This window comes from Lemur catta, chromosome 11 (genome assembly GCF_020740605.2).
Source record: "Lemur catta isolate mLemCat1 chromosome 11, mLemCat1.pri, whole genome shotgun sequence".
NCBI classification, from domain to species: Eukaryota; Metazoa; Chordata; class Mammalia; order Primates; family Lemuridae; genus Lemur; species Lemur catta.
In genome coordinates, this window is record NC_059138.1 from 9,242,663 (window position 1) to 9,265,486 (window position 22,824).

Consider the following 22,824-nt stretch of genomic DNA (forward strand, 5'->3'; position numbering starts at 1 on the left):
ATGATTACTTTATACATCTTGTTTATAATGACCCATTTAGTATTTATAGTTGCAGTGTTTTTCCTGGGGTTTTGGTTGCAATTAATGACGATTCACCACACTGTGTGTTCTTTACATTCAGTAGTATATAGGACACTGCGGGAATAGCAACAGGGACATCGTCTTTGAACTGCTTGGAAGTAGGGTGGGTTTGTCATCTTAGAGGGAAAAAAGATAAATACAAATTGAAATTTAGAGAAGTATGGATGTGATTCTATCAAAAGCAAAGTTAGGATCATGAGACATACAAACGTGCCAACTTGAACAACCATATTTATTTAACCTAATAGCTTTGATTGGTTTCAATTATCCATATGGCTTATCCACATCCATATGCTTAAATTTGCTGAATTCTCCTTTGCTTTGATTATGTAGGCAGGTCTATTAGTTTTTTTTCTTTTTATTGTATTAATTTTAATTACGATTGAATCAGAAACCTTCATGAGAAAGTATGCATTCAATCATAGCATTCAGTAGGCCTGTAAGTACTATGTTCTAAAACTCTTGCTGGTTGAATAAAATACCATTTCTTATTGTCGAAAATGAGACAAGAATATTTTATAATATTACAAACAGAATGCTGTTTCTAGTTTTTATGGGAAATTTTTAGCAGAGGCCTCCATAATAACATCCATTTCATCTGTACTCTTTTATATCTTGTCTTACAGAACAAAGCAAAAAATATAACATATTAATGCTATAGATTAGTCTAAAAATAGTATTTTCCCCCTAATGACAGCAGAATTGTTTGCATGCTTTAATAACATCCTAATATTTTCTTGGAAAGGTAAATTGTTGATCTTTTCAAAGTCTAAAAAAAAATCTAGGCATATTTGCTTTCTAGTTTTAAAGCAGCAATACTTCTTTCCTCCATGGGAGCAAAATAAATAGGAAGCATATGCAAATGTTTTTTTTTTAAATAGAAAGTAATCTTTTCATATTTAACAGTATTAAAGGCTCTTGTTGCAGTACTTTACATATGCTTAGTTAAATGGTTATAGAAATGGTTTTGAGGTTCAACTTGTAGAAAATTATTTTTATATCATGCCTGTGACATCTGTTATATTTCCATAAGAATACAACTATGAACTACTATAGCAAAGTAAAATCCTGAGCCTTTCACAGTAATTGGAGGCATTCTCTGTCTTTCTCATTCATTCGATTTAACAAAAATTTGAGGCTGTGGTATGAATCTTTGCATTTTATTCTTTATTAGGCACATCTGGCATTTAAGTTTCTGGCTTCCAGTGGAAGGAAGATTTAGGTGATAACAATACTTGTATTCCTACTTATGAGGAGTCTTGAATATCTTCACAAAGTAAAATTTTTTTCTGCTATCCCTACTTTTAGAAGTTGTAAATCATAAATGTCAAACTCCCAATCAGTATAAAAAAAACTTGGTAAAGATTCAATTCATTGTATTTATTCTATCTCTGCACTAATGAGGCCTCATATTCTGAGTATTGACCTTGGTACTTGAGGATCTTTTGCCATTAAATTGGGTTTCATTTATATTTTTATATGGTGCTTGTTATGTAAGGAACATTCACTATTTTTTATGAAGATTTTGGTACTTGTTAAACATTTGTGTAAGCAAACTGGAAGTGATTATGTATCACTTATGAATATTTCTGTTTCAATGTAGTACGGAAACAACTTTGTTAGCATTTCAACTCTATTATTAATGTAAAATGTACTTTACCATATTGGTGAGCATTTTTGTATCCTTTTGAAAAATCTTATGTCATCATACCATTGTTGATGGTTGTCTTTTCTTTCTCTCTTTTTTTATTTGAATATTGAACTAATTGTAATTTCACCTGTTTTATTTTTGGCTTTGAATCAAAATTAAAAGATAATTGTTAATTATAGCACATGGATAGTTTTACTTCAGTAAATTTAAGTAGTAGTTCAAATAAAAGCCCAAATCATAAATAGTTAATGAAACTTCTTTTAGTTTAATGAATGATACATGTGTAATTCTGTAACTTATTTTAAGGCAAATTTATAGTAAATATGTCAGCAAAATGATGAAAAATCATAGAGATTAATAACAACTATGGAATGAGGAAATTACAAAATGGAACTAACTTAAAAATGTAAACAGAAGAACACTTATCACTGAGCTTTCTGTCGTTGTGCTGTTTTTTTCTGTCTTGAATCATAATTTTTGAAGTGTTTACAGCTGTAGAGAGCATGTGTGTTTAGAAAAATGTCATATTAGTGGAAATGAATGTTACCTCATGTTGAGATTTCCCAATAATGGACATCAGTATTTCCCCAAGATGTTGGGAAACACATTGATGTATTCCTGAAGGCTAGATTCCCCCCGCCCCCGAAGGCTTACTGTGTATTGACTACATTATATTTCTTCCCCTCCTTTTTCAAGTTTCATTTATTTATTGATTGATGGATGGGTAGATGGATGGATTGAGACAGAGTCTCACTCTGTTGCCTGGGTGTCAGCCTAGCTCGTAGCAACGTCAAACTCCTGGGCTCAAGTGATCCTCCTGCCTCGGCTTCCCAGAGTGCTGGGATGACAGACTTGAGCCACCAACCCCAGCCAAGTTTCATTTGTTTAAAATCATTCTTTTCTGTTTCTGTATTCCTTGTGTCGTTTTTGTCAGTGTTGAAAACATTGCCCTCCTTTCTGCTCTCTTTTTCTGCCTAGTCTCATGGATGTCTGTGAATTAAATGCTAGGTAGTAGAACAAATTAAATAAAGGAGATGTGAAGGAGTTGTGCAAATGGGGGTCGACAGAGCAATGTAATCTGCAATTTGGGTCTGTTTTGGGGCTGAGACCTGCCTCACCATATTAGTATCAGGTTATTTCCAAGTAGAATAACCTTTAGTTCTGATTAGGTGTACTCATCTGCTAAGAGGTGTGAGTGTTCTAATTAAATATTACTTTGTGGATTACTACAAACTCCTACACTTTGATCAAGTCAAACTTTTTCTCTGTAGGAGAGTGCGGATTGAGTGAGATACTTTGTGCTTTGTAGTTTTGGATTCTCTAGAAATGATAAATGATCAATGAGGGGGAAAGATCAATCCAGTTGAATCTTGCAAAATGCTTATAGATTCAGGTTGCTCATATATCTTTCTTCCCCTCATCAAGCTCCACCCATTTCTTTCTCCAGCCAAAAGTAAGCCTGTCCTAATGCTATAATATATATGTATGTGTATATGTGTATATGTCTTCTTCCAATGTGACTAGTACCTGAATTTTATGAAGATAGTCTTCAGATAGCATCTGATTGATGTGTTGTTACATAACATTAGGTGGTTATTACACTTGATTGATTAATTGGGTGCTGTCATTGGCTTTATTTCATTTGACCCTTCTGAATAGCACATTTTCTTTTTAGCTTTGGTATCATAACAAAAATCATGAGAAAACATTTCTACAAAATAATCTCATCTTTATATTTGGCACTTATTTTCATCTTCTTACAACATTGGTAAACAGGTATGTTTTTGTTTTTTTAAACTTATAGAATTGTTTTTGTTTTTTTATTAATTTCCTCAAAGTTTCCGTGATTATTGCCCATCATATCTACTACCATTGGTATTTGGAATGATTAAGATTTTATTTTTGTACCTTATTTTATGGTAATTTTAATTTTTAAAGTAGTTATTGGAAAGTTTCTTAAAAAAGAATAAACTAATACCTATTATTAATAATAGTACTGAAGGTAATTAAAGAATTGGAAAGAATAATTTTCCCCATGAGTATTTAGAGTATTCATCTAAGTCTACAGGCATAGATAACAAATATTACAAAGGAAAAATACAAATATTACTCAATATGCCAAACCAGCAATAACATCAAAAGCAAAATTTCCATATCTGGATGGGTTAAGGACCATTTCCGAATTTCAGAAAAACTTTATTTCTCCTTCCTTTATTTTCTCAGGAAAATGGGACCTTTCCTATACAGGTTTTATAAGGATGGAGGCAATAATGTTCTTTTGAGCTTTTGGAGATAAGCATTATATAGTAGCAAATAAAGTGCAGATTTAAATGTCATGAGATTTAAATTCATTAGTATAAAACAGATAGGTATCATAAACAAGAATTGAGGTTTTCAGTGACACATTAATGCCAGGGATGGATGCTATATTTATTTTTTCCTACAATTTTTGTCTGCTACAAACTCTTTGTTACCTACATTCAGTATGTACAGTGGTGCTTGTTAACTGTGTATCCCCTCCCCCCCCACCCCATAAGCCCACCATAAGCTTTATAATAGTGCTTGGCAAACAGCAATAGATCATTTTAATTAAGTAGTATAGAAGTTTTTCATGGGGGACTACATTTAATAGAATTGTTTTAGCTGTTAACTTTTAATATTGGATTAAGATTTGTTTTCAAATTGCTAAACTGATGCCAACTCTATTATTCTTGCCCTGAAATATCTCTCCACTGGATATTCCTGTATAAATCTCTTGCATGGCACATTTGAAACTCACTTTATCTTTCTTGTAAAATCAGAACTTCTTTGATCTTACCTCCTTTTTTCTTCACTATGCCTCATTCTTTGGAGTCATTTTTAACCTGCCTCCTTCTTTTTTTTCCTTTCGACCTTAGAGGTATGATCGGCTATTGTCTATTTTGTCAATTTATTCTCCACAGTGTTTTCATATTTTTCTCATCCCTTCTTCTTTCTCACCCCAACTAGTCTCTTCTTGGAACTAAGCCTGTTGTCTCTTGCAGTTGTCCTCTGAATTGTTTGTCTACCTCTGATTATTTTTCATTTACATGTACACTGCACATCATCTTTAGAATCATTTGTGTAGGTTCTTATTCTTCTGATCCAGAAGCTTTGCAGGTGTCCACATTGCCTAGAGGATGCTGGCCAGATGCCTTAGGCTTCAAGATCCTTTCCAATTTATATTCAACATTTCTTTCCCATGCTCACTTTATATGTGACCTCACAGGTAGACTTTTAACTTCTTGAAGGTAAGGGCTGTGGCTTCTCTCTCTTTATGTCAGTGCTTGGTATAGCGTCTTGTATGTTGCAGACCATGAGAGATTGTGTTGAAGAAGAGAATCTCTTTAAAAAAAATTAATTGGTGTATAATAATTATACATATTTATTTGGGTACGTGTGATATGTTGATACATGCATAGAATGTGTAATGACCAAATAAGGGTATTTCAGAATTCATTACCTCAAACATTTATTATTTATTTGTGTTGGGAACATTTTAAATGTTCTCTTCTATTTTGAAATATACAATATATTGTTGTTGAGTATAAGTCACCCTTCTGTGCTATGGAACACTAAAACTTATTCCTTCTATCTAACTAAATGTTTGTACTCATTAACCAACCTCTCTTCATTTTCTCCAGCCCCATCCCCTTCCCAGCCTCTGGTAACCTTTCTACTCTCTACCTCCCTGAGACCAACTTTTTTAGCTCCCACAATCTCTGTTACTTGTCTCTTTCTGTTTTTCTGCCTGTGTGGCTTCCTTCCTGTAAGTCTGTCAGCCTGTCTGCCTGTTTATGCCCATCTGTTTACTGTTATTTCATGTCCTCCATTTCCCATTTGAGGAAAATTGGTCTGATGTCTGCTGGCTCCTTCAATCTGATCCCTGTTTTAGGTGGGTACGTAAACCTAATCTTTTTCCCCATTGGGGATTTCTACACTTCTAAAATTCCAAGCTTTCCACCATCACTTTTTTTCACAGAACATCATTACCATGCCCCCTTGAGTCCCGAATGGCATGGGAACTCTGCATATGGTATCTCAAGGAAGATTATCCTTGCAGAGTATGCAGTATTTCTAAGAATTTCGGTGGAAAGCAGATGAACTCTTCCAGTGTCTTTGTATTTCTAATTGTCATCCATGCAGTGGCAATGATTAGTTAATAAAGATGATGGCAGGGTCGTCACAGAACTATTGATTTTTACATTCAAATAACTTGTTCCAAATACTATTTTGGCACTTAAGTTAACTGCTACCAGGTGGTCATGGTTGTATGCTATAACTCTGTAGTATGAATAGTATCTTTTCTAATCTAGTAAAACTTACATAGCATAAATCATAAGTTTCTATTAATATATCTTAGTATCCAACATCTTAATAAAACATTACACTTAACCTTATATAGTGAATTCAGGGCTGATATTTTCCTGGAAACATTAAAAAAATAAACATTTTGTGCTTTAAAGGTTGCTATCAAGAAAGTGAAAAGAAAGCCCACAGAATGGGAAGAAATATTTGCCAATCATATATCTGACAAGGTACTTGTATGTATGACGCAATAAAGAACTCTTACAACTCAGTAACAGGAAAGATGATCCAATTAAAAAGTGGGCAAAGGATCTGATTAGATATTTTCCAAGGAAGATATACAAATGACCAAAACATGCACCCAAAAAGATGCTGGACATCATTAGTCTTTGGGGAAATAGAAATCAAAACCATAGTGAGATACCACTTCATACCCCCTAAGGTGGCTGGAGTCAGATAATGACAAGTGTTGGGGAGGGTGTAGACAAATCAGAACCCTCAAATACTGCTGGTGGGAACGTAAAATGGTGCAGTAACTCTGGAAAACTGTCTGGCAGTTACTCAAATGGTTAAGCATAGAGTTATTATTTGATCTAGCTATTTCCACTCCTAGGTGTATACCCAAGAGAAATGAAAATATATGTCCACACCAAAAACTTGTGCATGGATGTTCGTCATAGTATTACTCATAGTAGCCAAAAGGTAGAAGCAATTCAAATGTCTAGTAATGGATGATGGATAAACAAAACGAGATGTGTCTATACAATGAAAAATTATTTGGTTATGATACATGCTACAGCATTGATGAACTTTTAAAACATTAAGCTAAATGAAATAATTCATTTACAAAAGACCACGTATTATGGTTCCATTCATATGAAATGTCCCAAACAGGCAAATCTACAGAGATAGAAAATATAGTAATGGATGATTAGGACTAGGGGATGGGGGGATAGTGGAGAATTTCCACTGTTTCTTTTTAGGATGGTGAAAATATTCTAAAATTGATTGTGATGTTGGTTGTACAACTGTGAATACATGAAAACCATTGAATTGTGCACTTTAAATGTGTTAATTTTATGGTTTGTGAATTATATCTAAAGATGTTAGACATTAAAGTATAATTTACTATCTTCTAATCTTTAGTATCCTGTCAACTTAATATTTGTCTTGATTAGGATGCTCTCTTTTGAGCTTCAACTTGTATCAAAACTTGATACTCTATTCTCACTTCTGGATATAGTCACATAGCGTAGGTCAGTGGCTCTCAAATTGAGCGTGGGCGTTAGAATTACCTGGAGGGTCCTAGCCTAGTTTTTTGGATTCAGTAGGTCTGGGGTGGGGCTTCACAGTTCACATTTATATATATTTTTAAGCCACAAATGCCTTTGGTTCGGTTTGGGAACCAGTGATTTAGATCTTAGGAGATTTTTTTAGTGCAGCTTTTATTAGCTTCTGAGATAATGGCCTGAGTAGATTTAGATTTTAGGTCTACTAAAATTTTATATATATCTGTCTTTTACCAGAGAGAACATAGCTTTTTAATGTTATATTTCCTTTTGTGAATACTTTGTCCTCTCTATAAGTTTGATGTTTAAGTGAAAGGTTTTATTTACTGTCCAACTTTTAATCTTTATTTTCTTTAACATTTATAGCAGTACTTTGAAAATATGCTTTAGAATGCTTAGAAACTCTCAATGCTTTAAAAATATTTTGAACAAAAAAATAAGCCTGATTTCTTTATAAAATGATGAAACATTTAGTAAACTATGCAAACATGTCAGTTGTCACCATATTTTGGTGTGCTTCAATATTTTTAGTACTTATTTTAATTCCTAGATAAAAGAATGACAATATTTTAATTAGAACATTCTTGTTTACAATATTTTTACTAGGGTAAGCTTTACGTGGAAGAGTGTGACAGGCATTTATTATTAGCATTAAATTCTTAATTAAGGAAACTGAGAAAATTTATCTTCTTGATTTAAAACAAGCAAGCAAAACATCTTATGAAAAAGAAATATTCTTAGGATCCTGTCACTATAAAAATACTTAAACCTCTTGTCCAGCGTTGTGAATTAGTGATGCTCAAAATGCTTATTAAATTAATAAATGAATGAACCATGAGCTAGGGATCTGTCAGACTGCTGGGATTAGGAAGACAAGGAGACAAGACCCTTTCCTTGAAGGGATTTACAATCTGATACTGTGTGTTGTAAATCAATCAGTGAGGATTTATGTACCATCTGGGGTTTACCAGGGTACTGTGTAGGATGCTTGAAAGGGAATTTGAGAGGCAGATAAGGAAGGCCCTGCCCTTGAGAGTTTTTAACCTCCACTGAAGATGTGACCCAGCTCAAGAAATAACCACCTGTATACAAGTAGTATTTTGTGTAGTGGTGAGCGTGCATGCTGTTGGTATTCAAAAAGCGACTTTAGGGATGGAGCTGGAGATCTGTGTGGATGCACCTACATCAGGATTTCACTGAAAAACTGCTGCAGGCAAAAATGCCATCACTGATAATAAATTGCAAGGAGATCAAAAGTGATGTTTCAAAAAGAAAAAAGAACCACTAGGGCATAGAATTCTTTATTTTATAATGCTGGCGTGGAAGGGAGCAGCTGTTATCTGTCAAACTGAAGAATCCTTACTGAGGCTGGCCAGTTGAATGCCTCTCTCTTTTCCACCGTGTTATAGAGGACATTTTATGTTGAGCGTTGGCCAGCACCACAGGGTTTAGGGACACCTCTGGAAGAGCAGAAGAACCTAGAAGCCAAAAAAAATGCAGCTTATACTTAGAATATTTTACGATGTTGAAGTAAGTATGCCACTGGGATTAAGAATTCTGCTACGTGAACAGAGGCCAAAATATAATGAAAAATACAGTAATGCAGAGAGTATTAGAAGCAACCTGCTGCTTTGGATTTATCTGCCACATTTAAGTGTTAGAACATCCCAGGTCATAATGACCACAGCAAATTCAAATATTTCAAATTTCATTCTCAGACAAAGAGTGAGATTGTCTTTCGTTTATATAACAGAAGCAGTTACCCAGAAAGACTTGTGTGGAGAATGCCATGTCACACAGCTGGATGTTGTCTGCTGAAAATGCTTTGAATTTAACTTAAAATTCCCTTACTCATTATAAGTGTTTCATGTATGTGTATTGAATTGCAGACCAATATGTGTGATTATTTTATTACCCCAATATAACCGGTCTACTTGGGCCTTGTCACTTTCAGTTCATGATAACATGCTTTCTTGATTTAGCCAGATTTTAAAGATGAGGAGAGATGTTTGTTAAAGTGAATTAGTCAACAGTTTATAAATATGATGGTTGAAGATAATATATATTTACATTTTTACCTTATGCCAAAAATGATTTAATAAGGAAACTTGAATTAATCAACTTAAACTTAATTAACTAGCTTTCCAACATGCCTGATTAAAAGGTATACAAAATATTTTCCTTATTTGTAAAGACTATATAATAATATTGGACCATTATAGCAAATATTGAAATATTTCCAAATATATAAAATATTTAAATAAAAACAATAAAAATCTTTGAAGACAATCAAGATATAGATGTAGGATTAGGGAAGACCTTTCTCATTTGGGATCAGAAACCTAGAAGTTTAAAAGACAGGCATATTTGACTACAATAATATTAGTAAATTTTCTATGGTATAAAATATTATAAAGAGTGTTAATAGAAAAATAGCAGATGTGGAATTATAAGTATAAACAGATGAAAAATGAGAATAGGTTATCTAAAAAGAACTCTTAAGACTAGATAAGAAAAAGCCAAATTAACCAAAGAAAAATTTAGCTGAGGAAATAGAAATTTTAGATAACTAATTCAAATGAATTCCAAACATATGGAGAGATGCTCATATTCACTGTAGTTGGGAAAATGCATGTTAAAATAACAATGAGATATCATTTTCCATCTATTAGATTGACAAAAATGAGAGTAACAGCTATTGCTGTTGGAGACAAGAAATGGGATAATGTGATACTGTTAGCAGAGATGAGAACTATTATAGCTTTTTCTTGGATCATAATCTGGCTACCTCTATTAACATTAAAAATACATGCCTCTTCAGTTCTGTAGTTCCAACATCTGTAATTCTCTATCTCACAGAAATATGAGTTGTTTAGTATATGAAAAATCCTGTATGTGTATATATGCATATGTGTATATATGGTACATACACATACATATGGACATTTATTGCAGCATTCCTAATAGAGGCAGAAAATTGAAAAACAAAGTAAATGCCTGTTCATCATTGAGTAATATCATATATATGTGTCATAAAATATTATGCCATTTGGAAAAAAAAAGAATTAGAGCTATAGTCATTGCCTTGGAATTTCAGTAAGGTATTATTGAGGGAGAAGAAAAGTAGGATGCAGAAACGTTCCAATTATATAATCTGATCTTTACAAAACAAATGAAGTAAAAAAAGGTCCATATACGTATATTTTAGTGTGTATATGTGAAAATCTATGTGTCTGTATATGAACACGGAGAAGTGCACATCCTAGTATGCTTCTTAGGGGCTGGGGGATGGGAATAAGGTGTGAGCATAGGGAACGAGAGAGCCAGCAAAAAAGCCCTACAAAAATAGCATAAATAAAAGCATTTATGATATGAACAAATTTATACATGTAAGTTATGAGACATTTGTATAAAAAGTACATATGTGGTTAAAAATAAAATTTAAGAAAATTAAGAACAATGTGAAAGAGAGTAGGAGCTGATATGTGCGCAAAAGGAATTGACCACAGACATCTCCTTAGGCTGGAAGTTGTTGGCAGAACTATAATGAGGTTTTGAAAAATGCCTACATGACAACTATAAAAATCTCTTCTCTAGTCTGTTTTTGTAAGGTTAGTAAACCCTTTTATATTGCAAGCATCCGTGTTGCTCTGCATCTCCCATTTATTTGAGAAAAAAATAACACATTCAGAAATGTTTAATATATGTATAGTATTCAATTATTACTTCAGTAAACAACTGGATGATAGCACTGTGTATGACACAGGTAGGCCCTGCATACCATGGGACAAAGAGGTGAGGCACGTAATGTAGCTGAGGGAGGTCAGAGAAGGCTTCCAGGAGGAGGCAGAGAATGCATTTTAGGCAGAGGAGCAGCAAGAAGGAAAGTATAGAATGGAGGAAGAGTATATATTTCTGTGTTCAATGCAGTGGAGGAAACAACTAAGCAATAAATTGTTAATGGAACCTAATTACTGCATTTTGTTGAACCTAAGATTCCATCAGTTGCATGATATATTTTATCTACCACTGGAAAAAATTTGTTTATTAAACTATTAATATTTACTATATTAACAATTATTATCTCACAGTTTATTGGGGTCAAAAATTCAAGAGCAATTTGCCATACGTAGTTCTGGCTTAGGACTTCTTACGAAGTTGCTGTCAAGATGTTTTCTGGGGCTGTCGTCATCTGAGAGATTTGCTGGGGCTGGAGAGTCCACGTTCAAGATGGCATGCTCACATGGCTGTTGGAGAATCCCTTGTACTCCATGAAGGTGTTTCAGTGTTTTCACAACATGGCAGGTGCCTTTCCTTAGAGTGAATGATTCAAGAGAGTGAGTGAGAAAGATTCTGCGATGTCTTTTATGACCTCATTTCTGAAGTTACATACCATTATTTCAACCATAATGGTTGTTAGAAGTGAGTCAATAAGTCAAGCCACTTTCAAGGGGAGGGAAATTAGGCTCACCTTTTGAAGAGGCAGAGTTTCAGGTTTTTCCTCAAAGGAGGAAAAACAAGGAATTTGTGGGAATATTTTGAAACTACAACATCTGGAAAGAAAGCTGTAAGTGAAAAAAATGGTTAAGATTATTTTCTAAGACTTTGCATTCATTATCTAACTCTTCTAAATCACTTTGCAAAAGAGTCATCAATGTTCATGATGTTCATGTTTTTCAACAAAATATTGTCCTCTGTGCCATTAATAACAATGCTGATGAAGCATTATTTAAAAGAATGATAGACTATTGACTCCCACATCTTTTTTCAAGCTGCTGTCATCAAAAATGCAAATTGCAATGCTAGTATTTTCGTAATCTTACCATAACATGTCAATGGAAAGTATTCCATGAACTCTCAGGATTGATTTTCCTGCCTTAGATAGTTCTCAAATGGCTTATTGATTGAAATGTTGGAGAATTTTCCTGGCCCAGATATGTCACCAGGAGTAACCAAGTTTTTGCATGCATAGATCATGATAACTGTATCACGGCTGTCACCAGGCCAAGAAGTATTGATTTAATTGATTTTTTAAGACATTTTTTAAGGCATACCCTATTTTCAGATGGTTAAAATATAAAAGGCCAAGTGTGGTGGCTCACGTATGTAATCCCAGCATTTTGAGAGGCCGAGGTGAGAGGATTGCCTAAGCCTAGGAGTTCAAGGTAATAGTGAGCTATGATCATGCCACTACAGTCTAGCCTGGGTGACAGAGCAAGTCACTGTCAATCAGTCAGTCAATAAAATGCTTGTAATCACTCGATGTGGATAGCTATTCTTCTTGTTTGTTCTGCACTCTGCATTTTTGGCAACAGTACCCTTCTTTTTTGGGGGGGAACTGCCTCTTTTTCACTTTAACCACTTATTTCTAGGGAAAGCTGCCAGTTATCATACCCCAGCCATTGGCTGCAGTGGCATATTCCCCAAGCTGTATCCAGATAGATGGTCCCCCTGGCCACTATGATTGGCTTAAGTATGGACTCATGACTCAGTCCAATCAATGTTCTTTGGATTATATTTTAAAACTGGAGGTGGCCAGATTAACTGCCTTTCCACCATTGCCTTTAAGTGGGAAAGATGAAAGAGATTTTTAGTTTTCCTTGCAAACATATGTTCTAGCTTGGGGTGGCAGGGGCAGAACCTGCAGTAGAAAGTTATGGAGCTCGTAAGGATTTTTGTAAATAAATCTGTCTGCTTGGCTTAAGGTAGTTCTGTTACTGGCCTCCGAGTGGAGGTTTTTCCAAGTTCTTGGTGTTCATAGGGAAAAGAATTTCAGGATGTATCATGTAAGCCAAACAAGCAGCAGCTTTTTAATGAAAGTGAAAGTACACTCTCAGGGAGCAGACTCAAAAAGAGCAGCTGCACAGAGAGGAAGTGGTTTAGATCTTTGTTGTCTTCCTAATTGAGGGGAGGAATATTCAAGACCAAGGGGTCAGCTTTTACTAAGAATTCGGGTAATAATTCCTAGAAATGGGTTCCTTCCCATTTTCATACTTATATGTTATTTTGGAACTGTCATAGTGATTTCAAGGGTGGAGAAATTTTAAAACCACAATGTAAATGATATTATAATTAGCCAAAATTCAAGTAAGGTGACCGATATAGCTGATAAGCCAGTTGAAGCCAGTACTAGCCTGCAGTTATTAGCCCCTTTTGTTTAAGGTTGTTTTCTTTAACACACGGACCCAATCTTTAAGACTGCAGCTAGTCTCCGCCCTATCTCCTCGTCTCCTACTCTAACAGTTCAAGTTGAAATTCTGTTGTGACACATTAAAATTTGTAAAGTATAATTTCATTATCTGTCTTTGGTATTCTGTCTTTATAGAGAATCATAAAGATCACATCAATCATGAAGGCCGATGTGATTTTTGTCTTGTGACTTTGATTGTAATCAACCTTATATTTTTCATTAGCTTTTGTTTTCTGTAACTGAAGATTCTTTTGCTACGGCAGTTTTCAAAAATGTTATCCTCATAATTGGGAAAGAAATAACTTTTTATCATTAATATTACTTTTAGATTTACCACTAAATGAGCTTTTGATGTAGTTAATATGAAGAGAGAGAATTTGAAATTATTAGATATCTGAAATTTTCCTTCAAGAAAATAACTGAGATTTCAGGGATCACTTAATGGTTGTTCATATGGCTTGCCTTTGGCTTTGACCAAACTTATTTTACTGAGAGAGGAAGTATCATTTTGGAATAAGGAAAATTGAAGTCTTGGGGATGCCAGAAATGTGAAGTACTGAACAATCCATTTTATACCTGAGACATTAGTTATACAAGGCTTCAGAAGATGGTTGCTCAGGAGAATAGTCATGTTAAATGTAAATTTTAATGGTAATATTTCTGTACTTATTTATACAAACATTTACCTAAAGATTAAAAACTAGAGATTACTAAAAATTGCCTTCTCAGTTAGGTCCTCTTTGATTTCTTTCATCAGCATTTTGTAGTTTTTTACTGTATCCATAGATCCACTACATGTATTTTTAAAAATATAGTACATGTATTTTTAAGTTTTTGCCTAGGTGTTTTATTTTCTTTGAAGTGATTGTAAATGATACTATGTTTTAAATTTTGATTTCCACATGTTTATTGTTGGTATATAGATATGTGATTGATTTTTGTGTGGAGGTAAAGAGATCCTAATTTGAAAATTGACCCTATTTGTTCCAATAGGAAACAGTGAGCTACATAAAAGACAATGCTCTTATTTAGGTAAAATCATCAACTTTTTTTTTTAAGGTTTTTTATAATGTTCAACTGCATTGTAGAAACCATTTTAAATCTAACTTTATTTTAGGAGAAAATTTTAGAAAAATATATTCATCCAGCCAAAAATTTTCTAAGAAAATGAGTGATCCATGATACACAATGATTTTGAAATACATTTGTAGTATAATGTATGAAAAGAATCATGTAAGTTTAATTTTTCTCTATTTTTTTCTTTTTATTCTAAATTTGTTTGCATTATCTTCTTAGTTTTCAAAAGTTAGCTTGATCAGCCTTGCCTCTAAAATAACTCAATGTATCTCTTTAATAGATATATACTAAACATAATCATTTGGACTTCTAGTTAATGACATTTCAAATCAATTGTACATATTGACTTTGCTCAGTCATCTATTTAAAAATATATAGTAGGTATATTCAGTAGTCAGCACACACAGATTCATATCTGAAGTCTTAAAATAATTTATGTGTTATTTTCTCAGTAACCTAAGGTTTGCTAGTAACTTTGTTATTCTCTGATAAAACCTGCCTTTATTAGTTAATGTTGACTTTGCTGCCTTCACACAATATTCACTACCACTCTTTATGGGTTGCAGAGTTACGACTGACATAAATAAAGAAAGCATGAAGAGAAGGAAGAGATAGAATAGACAATTTATTTTCATGCATTTTTGGCTACCATCTAAATCACAATTGTCAGAGGAAAGTGGAGTTTAATGGTCATTCTTAACAAGTTTAGGAAAAAAATGTGCATTTTTACTCCTTCCATGTTGTGTTTTATGGTTATATCACATTTGGTTCAGAATAATGATGATTCAATAATGACATTTTATTATTTAAGCTTGATGAATAGGATTGGGAAGGGTTGTTTATTTTATCCTTCCAGTTCCCTGTAACTAATAGTTTGACAAGAGTGAGAGACACTGACTGATGCTGTACAGAGATTGGGTTTAATGTTTTTTAATGAAGTGCTAGAGTTAAAATTGAAATATCTCAATCCTAATTCAAACTCTGGCAGGTAAGGCTTGTTCCTTCTAGTATGTTTATTGGAGCTCTGTCCAGCTTCATTTCACATGTATGTTTTGAGGATTAGGAATGCAAATACATATATTTACACACACACATATATGCAAATCCTTTTTTTTAAGTAAAATCATATATAAGAAATCTTCAGAGAGTTCCCAGGACAGAAAATAGATACAAATGGAGCTTCTTTGGTTGAAGTGGCCTGTGTATGTCTCTCTGGCTGCCAGGCTTCCCTATTGCTCAGGTGCACTCTCCTCTGAGCTGTTACAATGTATATAAATAGCAGAGATTCTTGAGATCCCTTGGGCTCCTTCTAAGCATGGTAGGTAAGTCAATAACTACCTTTTGATTATCAAGAAGTTTTAAAATGGTTCAAGGCTATATTTTAACTAGTTTGGATGGAATAAATCCATAGCTCCATTATTTTGTTTAATTCACAAATTAATATCACTATGGACAAGATGACTATTTGGAGAGGAAGATTAGTTTTAAAGAAGTGAGAGTTTTAATATATATATTGGAAATGGAATCAATCCAGAGTAAATATATAGGACTCCATTATACTTACCATTTTGGTATTTGTTAACAAGTTTTCTTATGTTGCCTATATAGATAGAGTGGGAAAAAAAGATAGATGGTCAAAATGAATTAATTGTTCAGTAATTTAACATTAGAGTATTAGATACCACTGTGCTAATAACTTTTATGGGAAATCAGATATTATAGGAATAAAAAATGCAACATAACCAGAAATATTTTCTTTTCAGTTATGTGAAGTTTTAACAATTTTTTTTTATGCTCAAAGCTTTTAAATAATTTTTAAAATATAGATAGAATTAAGATTATGATCATTTGCCCTTTGAAAGTTGGAGTGAAATATTTGGCAGTTGGATTGCATGCTAATGTGGCTTGTCCTCTGGTCAGGATAGGGTATAATGGAGCAGACTTTGTGCTTCAGCAGACTGTGGGCAGTTGGACAGCTGGGTTATGGATCTGTCCATCCTTCTGAAGAGGTCACTCCATGGCATCCTTGAAGCATGTCATTAATACACTGAATGTTTTCAATATATGAGTTTTCATTATTTGAACAGAAATTTTATTCTGGGATCACAAGACCTTATTACTATCCTTTTAAGTGTTATAATAAAAAGAGGATTTAGTTATCATTGCCCTAATCCTAGTGGAATTTCTACACATTGGTGTATAACTTGGTATAAAATTTGAATTTATGATGGAAATAGATATATAACTATTTAAAAAGCAGTGAAAAGTTAAAAAAGAAGCTAAATGGTAATGAGAGTTTTTATAATGAAATTTTTCAGATATTTAGAGAGTAGCATAACATCCCCATTGGAAATTTAAGGAGTGGGAGAGAGAGAAAGCATGTGTGTGCACTTGCCAGGGGTCTCCAGTGGAGTCCCTGTATTTACTTAAGTAGTAGAAACAGTAAAAACTACTTCATTAGATTACTGTGAGGAAAAAATGAGATAATATCTAAACTAGAAGGTTGTAATTACTTGATAAGTGGTAGCCATTATTAGAATCGTTATTATTAAGAACAGTGTAGAGTTTCTATCCTTTCAGCATCTTAGGGAATTTCATGAATGTGTAGTAGATCTATGATCCCAGTAATGGTGTTTACCACAGTCTTATCTTCCGTGTTCTGTTTAAGGACTATAATTAGATTATTTCCTTAACAAGATTCAGTATTCCATTTATTCTTTCTTAAGAACAAGACCAAAAGAAAAACACAAATGAAAAACAATTTTTATCAAGACTGTGATGCAATTTAAGAATTTAGACCAAACAAACAAAAAAAGAAGCACCAAGAGGAAATAATAATGTCTATGATAATACCATCCAGAAATATACCATTAACACCTTGGAGTATTTCTTTCTAATTTTATGTGTGTAAGTGTGTGATTATATTTACTAAAGTGAGATTTATACTGTAAGCATAGTTTAGTTTCCTTTAGAAATGTTTGTGATGTTTTAAATGTTATGTCATATTCTTTGAAAATTAATTCTCTGCCTTATTGATGTACCAGAATGAATTTAAGCAGTCCTCTCTTGCCCTGTTACACAGTAGCAACAGGAAGTTGTAGTATTTTTTTGTAAGCACCACTTCAGTAGCACAAGGGCCACTGCCCAGTTTCTACTTGTTTGCTTTTTCCCTTTGTACTGATTTTCCTTCCTCTGTCTTCTCACTTAACATGTTCAACTAATTCATAAAAAGAGATTTTTGAAAAGTAGGTTTATTAATAGCTCTAGCTCAAAATGTAGCCTATCCATATTGAAAGGCCATAAATCCTAATTTCTTTAAGAACAAAAACTTGACATTCTAATAAGATTTTGAATCTTGAAGATAATTACAAGTTATAATAGCTCCATGATTGAAAAAAAAAAAAAACAGCCCTAAACATGTAGGATGTAGGCCTAATACACATGCACTGAAAAACACAATAAGGCAATTAACTTTAACATAGTTCAACATTAAAATATTCATTTAACAAATATTTAGCTGGATGCCTACTATGCACAAGCCAGTTACTTATTTTCTTTTCCAATCTGGGGACATTGTGGTAAATAAGACATGATCTCTGCTATCGTGGAGCCTACAGTTTACTAGGGGAGGATGGTAGGAAATCAGATCATGGAAAAGTAAACAGAACTGTTCAAGAATATCTGTTGGTGGTAAACTCAAATCAAAAGATAAGGTGGTCAGAAAGTGTCTCTCTAAGAGATCACATTTGAGTTACAACTTATTTTATTTTACTATTTCAGCATATTGTGGGGGTTCAAAAGTTTAGGTTACATATATTGCCCTTGCCCCCCCACCCCCCTGAGTCAGAGCTTCAAACGTGTCCATCCCGTAAGAGGAAACTAGCCACGTAAAGCCCAGATGGCGCAGCCTTCCTGGCTGAGAACAACAGGTGCAGAGGCTCTGAGAAGGGAATAAGGTTCTGTTATGTTCTAGATTATCTCAAGGTCTCAGTTATCCATTTGCACTTTATAAAGAACAATTTGCTGAGTCTGACCTACAGTTTAATATTAATAATTAATACTTGGTGTTCATGCACTCAATTATAAGTCACATTTTCATTAGGATGTAATGACAAAATGTAAAACATTTATATCAGTTAATGTTTAGAGATATATTTATAGCTACCCAAGGTATAAACTTTCCTAAATGTATTTAACCCATAGTACTGTACTGTATGTGTAGTGCTTTACTACAGCACTGATGTTTACTGTTCATATAATTTTTTCTGTCTATTCTTCTAATTGTTCTTCTTCTTCTTTTTCTCCTTTTATTTTTTTTAAAGAGATGTTGTCTTTTTCTGCCACCCAGCCTGTAGTGCAGTGGTGTGATCATAGCTCATTGTAACCTCAAACTCCTAGACCCAAGCTATGCTTCTGCCTCAGCCTCCTGAGTATTGGGAACTACAGGCATGTGCTGCCGTGCCCAGCTAATTTTTTAATTTTTTGTAGAGATGGGGGTCTCACTATGTTGCCCAGGCTGGTCTCTATTAATTCTTCTTGACTTAATGTACACAGGTTTATGGAAGGACAGTGTAGAATGAGGTAGGGTTTTTCAGTTTGTTTTTTAATATATTTTTTGAAGTTATGTTTAGTGATGGGTATAATGTGTTAGACTTGCATTTTTTAGTCAAAATTAGTTACAAATTACATGGTGAGATTTTAGGGAGTGTTCAGTGAATGATTAGATTAATGTGAATAGATAAAAGTAGTGAGGGGGTTTTTGTGCTTAAGTGGTGGAGGAAATAGTTTAACGAGCTTCCATCTTCTACAGTTGCTAACTCATGGCCACTTTGCTTCACATTACTCTTCCCCACTTGATTATTTGAAAGCAAATGTGAGCTATCATGTCATTTTCACCCATAAATAAGGGCATTCTTTTTAAAAATTTATTCCTAATCTTTGTTTCATGTAGTTGCACTTAATATTACCAAAATATACTTAAACTTCTACTGAAAGATGCTGGAGGGCCTCATTTTGCATGCATGAATTAAACCAGATGCCCAGGAAAGATGTGAAAACAGATGGAATTTTTATGTGTTTCAGATGTTGTGATCAAACGTGCCACCAATCTTTCATTCTGCTTTTCAAGATAGAAACACTGAGTCATTTTTGATGCTTCCTTTTCTTCCTTCTTCCCTTTCTGATATGTCTTCAAACTTTATTGATTTCTCATTCTTTTAATGTCTCTTTAATTCACTTTTAACTCTGTATATCCACTGCTGCCACCTTACTTCACTGATTGTTATTAAGTCTCTTCAGCTATTTTCTCTGGTTACAGTTTCCTTTCCATCAGGGTTCATCTTTTAGACTGCCCTTCCAGAAGCTCACCACACATCCCTTTGCAGTAAACACAGCGTTTATTCTATTCCATTTAAATTCCTTTTTCTGATACTCAGTTTCTTCTGCAGGCTGACCCTGTCAAAACCTCATCTTTTTCTGTTTATCAACCAGAACCTTTTGGGCTAGTCTCCTGAATACCCTTCCTGTGTGTGAGGTCATGCTCATTCTGGCCTCTCTGCTGTGACTTACACGCCTTACTCAGTGTGAATCCGCCCTCTCTTTCTTTGGTCTGTAGTTACCTTTCCAGCAAAGTCCCGCCTGTTTTCTTCCTCTCCCGTCAAGTCCTTCTTGATGACTCCAGGCCCATGCTGATCTTTCCCTTTTCAGAATTTCCAAAGGTGTGAATAGTTGATGCTATGAAAGAGGGTCTTTGGTTATACAGTTTTCTTGTATTATCTTCTAATTGTTTATGGATTTTTGTGTCTCAATTGGATAAATATCTTCTTGGATACAGGGACTTTTCAAAACTATGTTGGATACGTGCTATGTCCTTCACCTATATCTATTGATTAAAACTCTTGAATATGATGTACACTTGGACTATTTTGACTAACCATCTAGTTTTTATTATAATATGCATTCTTTTGTCTTTTTTTTGAGAACTGTTTTCCTTTTCCCTGTTTCATTTGCTTCTAATCGTTGTGCCAGTTAATATGCCTTTGCTTCTTATAAAGTTGAATCAAGAAGGAGAGGCAGTTAGCATCCTTACATCATTGTCACCACCGTTATCATCATCATCATCTTCATCATCATGCCTCTTCCCTTGATGAATGTACTAATGCCTCTGAGTGTTGTGAGTGGCTCGTGGTCCTTCTGAACCTCCACATCCAAGTTTGTTTATTCAAGCATCAAGAAAAAAGGAGGTTGTGAAGTTGACTAAACCCCTTTAAAAAGACTCAAAAATAGTAGGCTCATGAAATGAGAAACATAGCTTTAGATTTTCTTCCACAGGAAAATAGGAAAAGGGGAAGGAGAGGAAATGAAGAGTAAGGATAGCTGTATGCTGAGTCAGGTAAGAAAAAAATAGATGTAAAGTGAGTATATGAAAAGAAATACAAAAAAAGAGTACAGTGAGAGTGGTAAGTAGTTATGAGTAGGGAGGTCAAGCTTGGGAGAATAATCATTGGATTATAAAAAAAGGAAAGGAAAAGGCATGCTGAAAATTTAGAAAGGGAAAAAAATAGAGGAAGAGCCAAGAATTGGTGTGGAAGAGAAGGTAGCCATTTTGCTACTAGGAATGGGACTAATATTTTAGATATTAGTCCCTATTCACCTATTGCTTAAAAGAAGGAAACGTAAAAATCTTTTAAGGGTTGTTACCAGAAATAACTCTTGGAAATAAAGAAGAGATTGTATTACTAAAAATCGTAAGCTGTTGGTAGTAGTGGTGATCTTGGTAATTTTGTGTTGCTGGTTATGCTGTTCCATACAGCTTACTTGGATCTCAAAATCATCTCAACCCGGATCTCAAAATGGACAAAAATAAACTTTTAGATGTGTAACTACTTCATTTTCTGGGCCTGTGTTGTATGGTAGCCACTAACTACATGTGGCTATTTAAATTTAAATTAATTAAATTTATAGAAATTTGAGATTCAATTCCTTAGGCTTCTTAAGTTGGTGCCACATGTGGATAGAGGTACCTGTTTTGGACAGTGACAATATTGAACATTTCCATCATCACAGGGCATTCTGTTCAACAAATCTAGACTCTAAGACATATAAGTAGAAGGACCTCAGGTTTAATGTGATGTTACATGGGCAAACGTTTTGCTTTCATGATTAGAATAAAATGCTTATATTTTTATTTTTAGTATACAATTTGCTGTTACAATGGGGAAAGAGCAGAATTGTTTATAAAGTGATGTATCTCAGTTGCAAAAAGTTTGTTGACAGAGTGGGAAATAGTTCTCTTTCTCCCAATTTTAAGAATTGACTTTTTTTCTGAGTGGCTTTCTTAGATTCCTCAGAATCATTGACTGGAATTTGAATATGCATATATATCCCCAGGCCTCTTTTGTTTTGATTTATAACAGAATCCCAGGCACAGTAAAGACAAAATCTGCATTGTATTTTGTAATGAATTTGAAGGCCTTTATGCAACCTTCATGATTATGGAAATGTTTTCTGTAATTATACATTCTGAGATTTCACATGTGCTGGCATAGGGTTCCCCTGTTTTGCCTAATGATAAGACTTAATGTGTGACAAAGGATTCCAAGGCTCTCAGAACAATACTCCATCATCTATCTCCAGGGGAGGGCTCTGGGAGTTGTCATTTTTAACCAGTACCCCAAGTGGTGATTTTTTTTTTTTTTTTAAGCTATCATCCTTATTAATTAGAACCCTAGGTGATTCTTGCTGGGCAAGTTTGCTGAACCACCCTGACTGTTGACTTACTAAAGATTAACTTTGGCAGGCTCATGATTGCTGACAGACATTAAATTTGCTTTGCCTGAGTAGAACTGGGCACTGGTCTGACAGTAGATTGTGGTTACACTTTTTGAATAATCTGAATTCTGACATTATTTTATATTTGATGGAGGAAAGTATTATTGAACTAGTAATGAAACTAGTATTTTCCCATCTATACAATTGTCAAGCATTAAGTCAAAGAAAATGTTCTCGATAAAATTATGCACTCATCAATAGTGTGTGTATATGTATATACATTTATAAAACTGCAGAACAAGCATATGTAAGCTCTTTTAAGTAAGGAAAGCCGTAATTGAGGATCTTCCCAAGATTGGAGTTGGAAGGCAGTTGCATACAGCATAGTTTGTGAAGCAAATATTTATTCTTGGAAGAATGAATGGCTACAATTCCACGTT

At 34.0% G+C, this 22,824-nt stretch overlaps 1 protein-coding gene across 4 annotated transcripts in view; it reads left to right on the forward strand.

Annotated features, from left to right (window-relative positions):
- Nucleotides 1–22,824, forward strand: part of TPK1 (thiamin pyrophosphokinase 1) — a 323,125-nt gene that overhangs the window by 82,338 nt on the left and 217,963 nt on the right. The gene's annotated exons all lie outside the window — the stretch shown is intronic.